This window comes from Molossus molossus, unplaced genomic scaffold, assembly GCF_014108415.1.
Source record: "Molossus molossus isolate mMolMol1 unplaced genomic scaffold, mMolMol1.p scaffold_m16_p_1, whole genome shotgun sequence".
Taxonomy (NCBI): Eukaryota; Metazoa; Chordata; class Mammalia; order Chiroptera; family Molossidae; genus Molossus; species Molossus molossus.
Window position 1 is genome coordinate 131,846,270 of NW_023425344.1, and position 12,276 is coordinate 131,858,545.

The 12,276-nt window shown below is 42.7% G+C and overlaps 1 protein-coding gene across 1 annotated transcript in view; it reads right to left on the reverse strand.

Moving 5' to 3' along the window:
- SVIL (supervillin) overlaps positions 1-12,022 on the reverse strand; it is a 241,688-nt gene extending 229,666 nt beyond the window's left edge. The window contains exon 1 of the mRNA XM_036252906.1: positions 10,562-12,022. The gene's annotated coding sequence lies outside the window, so the exon portion shown is untranslated. The remainder of the gene's footprint in view (positions 1-10,561) is intronic.
- Between the last annotated feature and the right edge of the window lie 254 nt (positions 12,023-12,276).

The following is a 12,276-nucleotide window of genomic DNA, read 5'->3' on the forward strand; positions in this document are numbered from 1 at the left end:
ATTTTTCTACTTTTTAGATGTATGCACTTAATATTGTGTCAGCAAGCATGAGCTTTTAAAACTCAAAAATTTCCCTAATTACTACTGAAAAGATTTCTCTGAAAGTAATAAAGAAGTGTTAAAGAAGTAATAAAGAAGTGACAAGAAATAATTTGAGTAATTTGGCCAATACTATATGAAAAAGCCCTAGAAGTTAAGAAATTTCTGTTTAACACTAGGCCAAACTTTCCCTAAAAACCCTGCTGAATGTTAAGAAAACAATGGCAACATTATACCCCAATAAAGCTATTTTTAAAAAAGGAAGGAAAGAAAGGATGGGTAGAAGGAAGGAAGAAAGGGAAGGAAAAAGAATGAAAGAGTCTGAAAGAGAGAGAAGGAGGAAGAGAAAGAAGAAAGAAAGAAAGAAAGAAAGAAAGAAAGAAAGAAAGAAAGAAAGAAAGAAAGAAAGAAAGAAAGAAAGAAAGAAAGAAAGAAAGAAAGAAAACAGTTGCAGTGGTCTTTGCAGGACACACATATTAGAACAACAAAACTGTAATATTACTGTAAGTTGGACACAGATGTAGGACAATAGATATCTTTAGCAAAAAGCAGGTAAATAGTAAATCCTATTCTCCAAACCTAATGTGGACATAAGAACACTAAAAAGTTCAACCCTAATTTGACAGTTTTGTTCTTAAAATTGTATTATATTAGCATCAAATTGTACCTAAAATCCCCTATTACACATGTGACCTTCACTGTGATATCACTACCATTTATTTATCAGCTTTAGTGCACTGGGGAGTGGACATGACTTTTAGAGTTGGAAGATCTAGATTTGAATCTCAATCCTGTAACCCATTAGATAAATGATTTTGCCAAGTCACTCTACCTCCATGAGCCCCCAAACTAGTTATATACAAAATAGGAATAACTTATTCACATGGTGGTTGTGATTAAATGACCTCAGAAATGTGAAAGGGCCTAGCATAGTATCCTCTACATAAATGTGTTCATATTTATAAACTTGAATAAACGATGATTATTCATGATGAGTCATTTTCATTATACTTTAACTAAAACTTCCAGTATTCATTGTTAAGAAGGTATTATTCTCAGCAAGAGTTATTTGTCCTACCAGACTATTAATGATACTTCCAGTAATGATAATGGCAATAACAATAATAGAAAAAGCATCTTAAAGAGAAAAAGTCTCTCATACTATGAAATCTTTTCATTCTTTAAGCTGTCTCCACTCTCCTATCTATCCTGAAGTTTAAAATATTCAATCCTCATATTTGGTGATGATAGCTAATTCATTAGGTAAGCCAAAATGCAATGAGAGGCAACTCTTCCACAGCTCACTAACTCTCCCCAGTTGTCCCTAGAATCAAAAACAATGAGAAAACTACTTGGAAAATATAAGATAAAACAGAACAACCATTCTTGAGTAACTCTCAGCAATCCATGTGAATTTGGCAACCAAGAAGATAAAAAAGCTTGGAGACGAAAAAGGTTTGGGTGATGATTATGCAAACATAGCACTTAACTTTTTAAAGCCAACTTCTAGCTGAAATGGGAAATGCTGGCAAAGAAAATGTACATCAGAAACCATGGCTCCGTGGTTATGGGGCAAACAACACATGAGCGGGGTTTGTAAATGTTAGTATTCTACAACCAGATGAAGGATATTACTATTTGAACCTAGGACCAGTATCTGTGCTCAAAGTGAAAGTGAGAAGTTTTCCACAAGTTTGCAGTTTCCTCTAAGGTTTTTTTTTTTTTTAAGAAGCCGAGACATTAGAGATGGAGCCAATGTGTTCACGGGGAGCACACGGTGCTTTCACTGCCTGCTGTGAGTGACTCGGGCTTTCTTCCAACACCGAGAATCAAGTATAGGAAACATGCCACAAGATGAAGGCTTCTGGTTTTATTTTTGTCTTTTTTTTTTTTAAACACATAGATGTTGGGTTTACATAAATAATCAACCAAAACATTTTTCTACCATATAATTTTCTTGTCAAGCATGTAATGTTTTCCTTTTTCCTGAAAACTCAATGTCTGAAGGATATAATGAAGTACATAATGATTGTTTTAAGTTTTTTATTTTTTTAATTTATATTTATTATTGAGAGTATTACAGATGTCCCTCCTTTTCCCCCCACTGACAACCTCCTCCCCACTCCACTGTTCCCTTACCTTCACCACACTGTTGTCTGTGTCCACTGGTTATGCATATATGCATATAAGTTCTTCAGTTGAGTTTATCTCTCCCTGCCCCCCAGCTCACCCCCAATGATGACTGTTTTTCAACAGATAATTATAATTGGATAATTCTGGTGTTGGAATGAAAATATATATATTATTTAAAAGTCTTACATTAAATTGATTTTTAGAAATGGGATGGAAATGATCTAAGTTTGCTTGAAGTAAGTTCTCTCTAAACTTGAGCTCATGATCTATCCAATTTTCCAGGAATGCAAGTACTTAGCCTTATTCTTAGAAATTTTGAACTTAGACTCCAATGGACTACAAAAAAAAAAAAAAAAAAAATGCAGTCTTTAAAGAAAAGCATGTTTACTTCCAAATTTTCAATCATGGGATTTCCTTATTGCAGCACAGTTCAGGGACAGAGGTCTGTCTTCCTGCCTGAACTGCTGTCAAGAGCTGCATCTGAATGAGGGCATATGGATACAGCCCTAAAGCAGCACATGCTTCCCAAAGGTTATTCTTCAGCGCCAGAGTGATTCATCCTGAAAAAGGCCACCCCTTATCCTCACTGGTTCCCTGGGGAAGAAGGCAGGATCTAGCTAACCTTTTGAGCCTCTCTTTACAATCATAATGGGTTTGATCAGAAGTGCAGACTTGCAGTCCTAACAAGGCAGAAAACAGGAAGTAAGAGAAGGTAGCCTACACCTTGCTGGATGTGAAGAGGAGACTCAGAGCTGGTAAAAAGCACTGACATTCTTCTGTTTGATGAGGAATTTCCTCTTCCCTTCATCAGGCCTAACATAAACCCTCTCTTCTCACCCAAACACAGATGAGAAAAGCAAGGCAGAAACCAGAGGCTGTTGCCATGATGCACTCCACCAAGAAAAGAGGCGAGCACTGTGGGGTACAGTACCTCCTGAGCGACAATGAGCCTGGCAAGCCGTTTCTGCAAAGCTTGGCAGAGGGAAGAGAAAGCCTCTTTAGAAATACAGTTGGCAAAACACTGACTATAAAGGATCCTCTGAGAAAATGCATAATTACAGACTCAGAGTCACTGTCTAGACTAGATCCCCATGGAACATTTGACCCTTGAACAACATAGGTTTGAACTGCATGGGTCCACTTGTATGTACATTTTTGTTTCCAGTAAATATACAGTTGGTCTTCCACATCCCCAAGGTTTCCACACACTCAGATTCAACAAATGGCGGTTAGAAAACAGTATTTTTGATCTGCAGTTGGGAGTCCAAGGATGTGGAGAGCTGACTATACACACTGCTTAATGCAATTTTATATAAAGGACTTGAGCATCCATGGATTTTGATATCCAAAGAGGTCCTGGAATCAATCCCCTGAGATTACTGAGTGATGACTGGGGAGTCAAAAGTTATATGTGGATTTTGGACTGTGTAGGGGCCCAGTACCCCAAGCCTGTATTGTTCAAAGGCAAATCCTTTACATGACAGTGGGCATAGTCCAGATCCCACTGTACATCCTTTACACAAAATGGCTCTCCAGCTTCTTCTACCTTCATTCCATACAATGATGGAGATGGACAGAGCAGGAAAGTAAACCTAGAAAGATACTGATGCATCCTCTTATTTATTACATAAGGTTTATGACTTTGGATCTGAGTTCCAACATGGATTCTACTTATTACCTTACCTCATTTGAAGTGCTTAACGTATCAAGGCTTCCACTTATATGATCCTGCCGATTAGGAGAGGTACAGCATGCCAAACCCTCGGCACGGGGCCTGGTGTACGTTACCGTCAATCCATGACACTCTCAGCACCTTCACCGTCACATCCTCTGTGTCTCTTCACTCTTAGAATATGCTTCCGTCACAACACTGGCAACACCTTCCTATGCCTTTGTGCTCACAAATGTCTCTCCAGATTGTAAGCTCCGTGAGACAGGATTCACTCTATATTTTCAGTACTAAGCATGAACACACACGCACATGCACATCATGTGGTTAACAAATGTTTGCTGAATTCACAGTCTGTATGATTACTTTTTCTTGTTTTTATATAATTCCAACTTTAAAAACCTTTCTCCTGATGTTGTTATAGATGGACAACTGAACTGATGACCACATTAAAGAATGTTGCTGAAACAATGACCCGTTGGTCTGGGTGAGTTACAATCTATACTAACATAAACACCAATTCCAGTCCTGAATACAGATACGGGAGTATCTACTGGGGCAAGACAACTGGGGTCCCTTATAATTGGGAAGCTCAAGAACCAAATTCCTTTTCACTTTTTTCAGAACTTAAAATAACGAGGGACCTGACTGGTGTGGTTCCATTGGTTGGACACAATCCCATGCACCGAAAGGCTGCTGGTTTGATTCCCAGTCAGGGCACAAGTCCAGGTTTTGGGCAGGAGGCAGCCAATCAATGTTTCTCTCTCTCCCTCTCCCTTCCTAATAAAAAATTTTTTTAAAAATCCTTGGTGTAAATTAGCATGAAATAGTAATAATAATAATAATAATAATAAGTAAATAAAAAAAAAAAAAAAAACAATTTCCATGCAGTGATTCAGTACCAAGGGGGATGGCCCAGGAACTCACGGCAAACATACCGGGCTCGAGCCTCCCTGAAGCTCTGGCTCAAGGAAGGCTGAGAACATTCTTTCCCACTGCTTCCAACACCTGACCTGCTCCAATCTTGACCTGAGGATGCCCCTCTTCATTGAAAACTTTGGAGAGAAAAATGAGATTCTTAAATTGAAGATCTCAGACCTACTCTCGAGTATATTTTTATGGACACAGGATCCCTGTTAGGAAATACCCCTGATGAGCCTCTGGAACAGTCTTAATATAACCAATCTCTCATAACTTACATACAAGCCAGTGGCCACAAAACACAAGCTGCCTCCTGAGACTTTTTGGAAATATAATTTTTTTAAAGAAAGAAGCAAATGTTAATTCTGCTCTGTGTATATATACAATTTCCATTTGCAAGGGAAAAGTTATCCCCAAACAAGCTCCTGTTTCAGTTACTTTCCAGGTACTGCCATGCAAAAGGAACACCAAAATAAATTTCAAACCCTTTTCCCCAAAGTTCAGGCCTTCGAAATGGTCTGACCTGACCAGTTTCAAAACTGGTGTTTCCAAGATTCAATTCCAAAGAACCATTTTTTTAAAACCAAAGTTTCCTCTAAATAAAAACTGTATTATACCCGATGCAGGTGGGAGCCAAACAGGATTGGCTTGGGATCACCTGCAAATTGTTGAGAACAAATAAGGGAGAAAGGCTCGACTTCTTAAGAAGCCTTGTAAATAAGGAGAGGAAGGATCGTATATTTGAAAGTAGCTAAGAGAGTAAATCTTAGAAGTTCTCATCACAAGAAAAAAGTTTTGTAACTATATGTAATGATGGATGTTAACTAGACTTATTATGGTGATCCTTTTGCAATATATACAAAGATCAGATTATGCTGTACACCTGTAACTAATATAATGTTATATGTCAATTAAATATCAATAAAAATTTAAGTGGGGATAAAAAGAGGGGGAGGGGAGGAAGAGAGAAAGAGCAGGGCAGCCTGGACATAAACGAAGACACAAGACACGTTCTGGAAACCCAGGGGAAGTGCAGACACAAAGGGACAGCCTGATCAGCAGGAGGAAAAGCTGACAGAAGTCAACAGAAAAAACAGCAAGGAGGAAAACCTAGCCCGTGTCAAAGAGCGGGCTGGAGAGTGGGGGAAAGCAATTAAACACCAATGACAGATGGAGATAAGGGCATCCAAGGCAAAGTGTCCGTAAGACACTTGAAACCGAGGACTGCCAGGAGGTGACTGGGCGAGCAGCAACAGACCAGGAGCAGGAAGGGCAGCATGTCAGAAGGAAAACAAAGGATCTTAGAATAAGGAGGCAGCTGCCAAAGTTAGGGAGCAGGAGGGGGGAACGTTGGGGTGTGTATGAGGAACAGGAACATGGCTGCACAAGGAGTACTAGAGAAGCCCTGAGCACAGGAGGGCCCTCTGTATTGCACCCCAAAGCTCATCACCTCTTAGAGGTTTCTAACCTCTAAGGAGTATGACGAAGAAACAGCATAGTCACCATTACCAAGGGGTGCTGGCTCATGTTCCAACTGTCCCCCTGTGGAAAAGACAAGACTGGTTAACTCTGACCATCCATCTATAGCTGACATCCATCAAAAATTGTGTAGCATTCCAAACCATTCATCAGGAATAAACACTTTGATGAAACTGATGTGAAGTCATCTTCTGAAAGGAGCTGAGCTGGATAATGGGTCCAATAGCCCTTGTTGAGCTTCTATGTGTACGTGTGTGTGATGGAAAGGAGGGAATCATGTGTTAGAAATCTGGCATTTGCACTTGAGAGCCAAGACTTAAAATCATAACATGATCAATGAACAAATAAAATGTACAGAGAAGTGTAATAAGAAACAGTTATCTCTGGAAAGAGCCTCGGGAGGACCACTGCAGTCCGCTCACCTCGTGAAGCCTCAGCAAGGAGAGACTCAACCTCTCTGGTTTTGTGTAAGTTGATCCTTTGGAGACTCTGGCCATGGTCGTGCTGAGTTTTGAGTCAGGAGACTTTCATTCTAATCTTAGCCCGGGCAAAGTGCTCAGCTGCTGAGCCTCAGTTTCCTCTTCTGCCAAACCCTGAGAGTGTAACAGAGTTCTTCATAATCTCAAATGAAAATGGCAGTACAACCCACTGAAAGCTGTAACATTGTGAAAATCTAATATTACTGTGCAAAACAGATGAAGTAAGAGATACATGAATGTATAAATGGAGCCCAGAAGAGATTAAAGGGTTTAAAATTGTGGGTCTAACTCAGCTCCTCTGAGTAGCTGGGGATCTGAAGCAAGAGCAGTTTCTAGAAGAGCCCCTAAGATTGAGCTGAGATTCAGAGTCAGGAGCTTTCACACATGTCCAAGTAGTTATGATTTATTTTATAACCTCTTCTAGAACAAAGGGATTAAAGCTGACTGAATCCCAATAAAGGACTATGATTTATGCTGTATCTTCTCGAGAGCATTTATTCACCTTTATTCATACAAATTAGGAGGGCCAAATGCATTAGGGTGCCGAGCAGGAGTTCAGGGACAAGAAGGCTGAGGTACAGACAGGGGTCTCCATGCAAACACAAGGCCTTCTCTTTTCAGTACAGGTACTTACAGTTTGATAAACCATATAATGCCTCTTCTATATTCCTATACCCAGGCTCTCCTTCTCAATTTTTAGTGGCATATCAACTTGTTATTCAGGCTTTATTTGAGCAGACACAATTACAACACCAACATTATTACAAAAAAGGTGCCTGAAGAGGTAATTTCACAAAATGGTACTGCCTCTGTGACAGCCCTCATATGGTATTCATTTATGTCTGTTGTTGGTCAGCTGTTAGTTAGTCCATCTGGGGCTGGGCCCAAGCCCTTACTCATCTTCAGAATTCTCCAGGCCTGCAGCACTGTAAACACTCAGCAGAACATTTGCTGAATTAAACCAAGAGCCAAATCACCTTGGATAAGTGAAAACTGCTCGGAAACACAAGTTTTCTCATGGATAAGACAAAGGGTGTAGGCAAAGTACCTTCTAACATTCACCTGTAACAAATGCAAAGTAACCTAATCTTCTGAAAACAAAAAGGCAATGTCTAGACACACATTGTAACTTTAATATATTTCATGCAATAGAAAAATGTATATAACTAAACCTGATTCATAGAGTCATTTTTTTAAAACACTAAATTTTAGTATTAAACCCATTCCTTTGTTAGTCAATGAAATACAAAAGCAGCCTAGGTTTTATGGATGAAAAAATTATAGATGCTGGTTATCCTTAAAAATTTTATTCAGAAAAAAATGTTAATTCTGACACTTATTTTTAAACTTTCTCCCCTGACAGACTGTATCTGGAATAGCACTGACATAACAAAAATTTATTTACAATTGCTACCATTTAACAAAGGCATCTGGATTTTTACCTTCCTTAGTTACTGCACAAAAGCAGCAAATGTAAGTGCAGTTGCCCCAGCAGCTGGCAAGTTCTCTACCATATGTGAAGAAGTTGTGGAACAGCTGGGGAATGCAAGATGCTTTTGAAAAAGCTGCCTGTTCTTCTTCCTATAAGGAAGCCACAGCCCAGCACAGGTCTATTGCATGCCCTGTAGCTGCTTCTTTCTTCCCAGCTGGAGCTCGGAGCTGGACAAGTAGCTACAAATGGAGTGACATGCACAAAAGCTGGGACCTTGTTCCTAACCCTTTGCATACTGTCATCTGGTTACTCAAGAAGCTCATTTTCCAGTGTGGGAGAAAGTTGCATTTTGTATCCAAGTGTAAAACCTATACAAGGCTTTAAATGGCACTCCTCCCTGTGCTCTGGTGCTATGCACTTCTTGGTGACAACTTTCATGATTGGATGGTGGTCAAGGATATTATAAAGCTTGCAGTAGTTTAGCCCATGCTTGTTTAAAAGATAAATGCAAAAGTAAAATCAAGAACTATAAAATAGCAGTGGAAGAGTTCTTTCAAAAACAACTTGAAATATCGTAAGAAACCATTTCTCCACCTGTATTTGCTAAATGGAAAAGCTTCCCAGTTTTGTAACACGTGAAATAGCTATTATTGGCTGCTGACTAGTTGTTTAGCTTAAGTGAACATATGCATCTTTATATCACCTTCAAAAAGTTGGTTTAGCAATTCTCAGAACACACAGTTTACCATATTTGAGAAAATATTTTTGAAATATTATCTCAAACTTCACTACCAATTTGATGGCTCACCTTTAAACCAAGACTGTGCCAGCACAATTTTCACAGAAGCAGGTAATTTTCTTTAATGTTATAAATGGCTAGAGAATGAGCTAAGAGAATACTTGCTTCCTTTCCTCCTTTTTTTTTTTTTTTTTTTTTAAGTCCTGTCATCTTGGCCATTAGAATACTGGCTTTAAATTTATAGGAAAGATAAATGACTGCAGAGCTGACATAGTAGTAAATGACAGTAGTAAAACTCAGAGGAAAACCCTACAGTTCTAGAGCCTCTTGTAAATTCTTTGGACAACTAGACAAAGTTTTCCATCAGTGCCAATCCCACCACCACCACCAACAACTTGCTGACAAGACAGAAGCACTAAATGAACTACACTGCAGTGTGAACAAAAAAGAAAAGGGAGTTCAAGACAGTGTCCACCATTTTACCTTTTTTGCCTGAGGGAAGGAAGAAAAAGATTCTGGTCATAAACACCATGGATATTAGTTCAGATGTGTTGAACAGCTACACAGTTTGAAACTAGAAGTTATTATATCATCTGTCTTAGAAGAGAGGCTGAGCAATTTGACCAACATGACAGAGCTCTAAAAGGTGCAGGTGGCATCTGTAGCTGGCCATTAGGACTTCAGAGGCTTGCCCTTGGTTACCATGACTCGCCGTCTCCACTACTGACAATACTGCACTAGGACATTCTGAGTCACGGACTGTCATTCCAGACTTTCAAACAACATCTTTCCTTAAGCAATCCATCTTAAATAATACCAAGATAATACCAACATCTTATGTCATAAACTTGCGCTCAAATATGGATAAAGACGTGTGAATAAGACCATTTTCTTAGAAGCCTAAAAAGATTTTTGGAGTTTTTAACTCATCAGGCAGTTGATTAAGGTTGGCCATATTTCCAAGCAGACTTCATTTAATTTAAACACAGATTTAGAAGGCGGCAAAGTCACACAGCTATAACAGGGTAGGAACTACAGCTCCTTGCTGCAGGGAAGGCAACAGAGCTCACTGCTTGTAGAGTTATTGACCACAGGCCCACCTGCCTAAGGAGATGCCACGTAAAGCAAAGGACAGCTATTTCCGACTCTCTTTGGAGTTGTCAGATAATTCTAAGGATGTTAGTTGTCTTCATATACCCTAAGCATTAAACTACTATTGATTTAGTTGAGGTGCTAGCCCCAACAGAAGCCAGCAATATGGAAAGTCAATCTAACTCTAATGCCTAACATTATCAAACCGAACCTATGGTGACAGCATATACCCTGACTCTTTGATCAGCAATCCACAAAAAATTCTTCAGAACAGTCTTTAGCAAAGACTGGAGTGAGCGAACCGTATTCTTTGGAAAAGGACGGACTCTGTGTACTGTAAACATGTTTAAGCCTCAGTTTCCTCGTCTGTAACAGAAAGAATCTCTTTGGAGGAAGCTGTTAAGTTTAAAAAAGAAAGGTGAAGATCCTTCCCAAGTGTGCTTGTAAGATGTCTCCTACATTAGGTTCTTCAGAATAACCAGTTTCTGCACTCTCCCTACTACAGGAGAAGGGGGTGGGGACAGATAAGAAAACAAATGAATTCTATCCTTTGATTACTGAGAGCAAAGCTTTCACACCTGAGCAGAAGACCCTGGGTTTCCCTTCAGCAGCACCTCCTCCTCTGCGTCCAGCTCCGTGAACGTCCGCGTGTGGTGGAGAGACTACCCATGCCATTTGAGTGGCAGTATTTGTGCTGGGGTTTGTACAGTTACTCCAAACTAGTGGAAAACAAGGCGTTCTCTTAATTTCCCCTACTGTCCTCTCCTCTTCTGGGAAACTTCCAATGGCAATAAACTGTCAGGCTTCACCAGAACTGTAATGCCTGTGCCAGAAGCGCTTAACCCGCACCTGACCCAGATTGTGGCCTGGACCGGAGCCTCCCGGCCTCTAACTCATAGTAATGCAATTACCGCCTTCTGGAGCTCTGCTCAGGGTGCCTGGGGCCGCTGGCGGTCCCGGGGGACTAAACCACTCCCTTCTGGGAGCCCCCACACGTCCAGAATCTGCAGGGAGGGGCGTGGGCCGCGAGACAGCTGGACTCGCTGCGTAGGGAGCTCAAAGCCGGGCGTGACCCTGGGACCTGGAGGAGAGGTGCAGGGGCCACGGCAGCTCTCGCCACACGCCCGGAAAAGAAACAGGCGATGTCGCAGTTTTGAACACTCGCGTGCCCCTCCCGGCCTGCCCCCTTTCCCGCCCCTCTTCCCCGCGTAACGGGCCGCGGGGCTAACTTCCCAAAACTCGGCAGAGGGAAATCCTGACCGTGCTGACTCTTTGGGGCGGCGCGCGCCGGGGCTCGCGGGGGACGGAAGTGGGTGGGAGGAGTGGCCACAGCGCCTTTGTTACCAAGCTCCGGGACCCTGCGGGCCGCTGGGGGCACCCCGTCGCCGTGTCCAGGGAATCGGCCGTCCCCTCCCTGCCTGCCGGAGTAAAACGGACCCCACCTGCGGCCCCGGAAAAGAGCACGCAGCCTCCGGTCCTAGTGTCGTCAGCCTTAGCTCTATGGGGCGTTCCTTGCCCCTTGGCCACCGCGTGGAGGGACGTTCCTCACCTTCCGGAGCTTTCCCCAAACCTCCGCCGGGCAGAATCTCCGCTTCCCGCCGACAGCTGTTCGCCAGCCCTGACTTTTCAACAGCTCCACGGCGCCAGCCCGGACTCCTCAACAGCGCCACCGCCACTCCCCGCCTCCTTTCTCAGAGCAAGGAGCGGTCCCCGTCTCCGGGTGATTCACTGCGCTCCTTACCTGGAGGCTCTCTCAAGTCCCCTCCCTCTGCCGGCCCGCTCGACGATCGGGCGCTGGCGCCCTCTGCCGGGCCACCAGGCGGGAGCACCCTGGGGACAGCGAAGAACAGGGCAGAGGGTCGGGAACATGGAGCCCAACCGAGTGCAAGGAACCCTAAGCCTTCCACCGCAGGTCACCCCTTGCCCGCAGGTCAGCACGCTAGCTCCCCCCTGAGCCTCAAAGCCCAGGCTGGAGCCAGGCACCGGGCTAAGAGCACCGGAGCCGTCCCTGAGCCCCAGGGACCCACTTGTGCCCTGAGTCGCCCCACTCGGCCCCGCCTTCAGGGGGTGTCCAGAGGTAATAGCGATGACTCGCGTACGCCCATCCTGTTTTAAAACACTAGCAAGGCAGCGGTGCTGTGTGCAAACGAAGTTGGTGTCCTGTATCTCAGTACCCTCTCTGCCCGAATGAAAGGCACAGAGGGGAGGGCAGTGGCCTGTCACGCTTCCCCTCGCCCGGGTCCTAGTACTAGGAAGAGGCTTGTAGCGAGGTCCAGGTGCAGTTGCAGCCAGG